Below are 1,853 nucleotides of genomic sequence, written 5' to 3'. Positions count from 1 at the left end.
GTATATAGTCACCTTTATTATAATTCATGAGTACATTAGAAACTGACATGGATCTCTTTATTAAGACATGTAGATTCTCATGGGCACCCGCTTTCCACTTTTAAGAAAATCCAGTTTACTTGAGAATGGCCAAGATCTTAGTATCAGTACATCAAGTTTCCACCTCATAGGAAACCTGAAAGGGTCTCTTGGGACTCCCAGGTCACTGTACTGTCCACAGACCTGCCCACACTCAAGTGTCTTCTGGAATTCCTTCTAAATTTCAAAAGGCGCCTGGGCAACAGAACACCATTACTCTGCTGGTTTTTAAGGTGCAATTCCAGGGAGGCTGTCTTAACACTTTAAGACAGCCTCCATTAACATTTTCAAATTGCCCAGGCTTATCTTCCAAAAATAGTGTGTTACTCACTTTACTAATCTCCCTGCCAAATAAAGGCCCCCAAAACATTGTTAACTGCACAAGTCAGGCAAGGCTCCTCTTCTCTCCTGAATGAAAAGGACAAAAAAGAATTAGATTCATACATAACAATCTTATTTCACTTTTAAATTTTGGTATACTAGATGTCTCAATGCATGGTTTATCACCTCAGTCATTGTTCACAGGACTCTGAGAAGCTGTAGGAATATGCAGGCGCAGACTCAAGGCCTGGCTTCATCTCCAACGCTGTGGAAAGGGACTGTACATCATGAGGCAGAGCCCATCCACTCTTTTTACTACACACCAGATTCTGTTGTACGTGCTTCACACACCGCCCATCATTAGATGGTCACAATTAGGGATATATGTAATATATTATTATCCCCTGAACTAGTTTGCTCGTGCTGCCATTGCAAAATATTGCACACTTGGTGGCTGCATTTGATAGAAAATAGAAGACCAGAAAAATGAGCCAGATGAATGACTCTACTTACCTACTTCCTTTTTTTTTTTCCTCTTTGCCCTCCTGACCATTTTGGTATAAAAGTCTCACAATAGGATGGGTTATAACTCCAAACTCAGAGAGATGGTAATGTGGGTAATAAATCCTGCCCAGGACCATGCCTGAGAAGACAGCTTCCCAGGCTAAGAATGAGCAGGGCCAACTCAGTGCAGCATCTGGCTCAGGTTGCTACAATTCAGGAATGCCACCATCACCCAATGGGATTTTTGCATTGTAATATGCTAATGACCAAGCCAGTATGCTGGGCAGGGAGTAAAAAGCACCAATACTCCTCCACAAAAATAAGAATGACATGCAGCCAGCTCTCTATTAACCACAGAAACTGGAGCAATAAGAGCAGAGGCAATTGCAATTCACAGATAATTCCAAAGCTTTTCTCTAGCAAGTGACAGCAAGTGATCTCATTTTCAGAGGCTTCAAGGACAATTCTAATGTAATAAACAGAGAGACAAATTGTGTGAATGCAACACACACATACACACAGAGCTTGACGTGGGAGAAACGGAAGGGAACCAGAGACCAGATACCCGTTCAGGCTTGACATGCTCCTGCTGAACCCTTAGACTTTGTGTTCATAAACTCACCACTCATTCAGGACCTTTGGGCTTAATGCAAATTAATTAAACTGTCAGGTAGCTCATTTTACCATTATTGAGGTTTTAAAATAATGAAGAGTGAAGGCAACTGATTAAAGCCTTTCCAGGCTGCTGTAGCAGTTTATGAATTATAAAAGTTCCATATTAATGTGACCCCACTGTGACTGCAGATTAGTTGGGGGATATTCATTAAGATGGAATAAAAAGGCAACAGGAGCTATGACATCCTTTGTTTCATGTTCCCTGACAGCTTTCCAGGGCAGTCAGTGTGAAGGCATGAAAATAATGCACTGTATTTCTATAACATTTTACAAAT

The 1,853-nt window shown here is 41.2% G+C and overlaps 1 non-coding gene across 1 annotated transcript; it reads right to left on the bottom strand.

The window, feature by feature from the left end:
- Positions 1–559: 559 nt before the first annotated feature.
- Positions 560–763, bottom strand: LOC112061938 (small nucleolar RNA SNORA73 family). The gene has a single exon (XR_002890448.1). It is a non-coding gene; the product is annotated as a small nucleolar RNA SNORA73 family (small nucleolar RNA).
- Between the last annotated feature and the right edge of the window lie 1,090 nt (positions 764–1,853).

The sequence above is a fragment of the Physeter macrocephalus genome, chromosome 2 (assembly GCF_002837175.3).
Source record: "Physeter macrocephalus isolate SW-GA chromosome 2, ASM283717v5, whole genome shotgun sequence".
NCBI classification, from domain to species: domain Eukaryota; kingdom Metazoa; phylum Chordata; class Mammalia; order Artiodactyla; family Physeteridae; genus Physeter; species Physeter macrocephalus.
The sequence above is the reverse complement of the archived record's forward strand: the minus strand, read 5'-3'. Positions and strand labels throughout refer to the sequence as shown.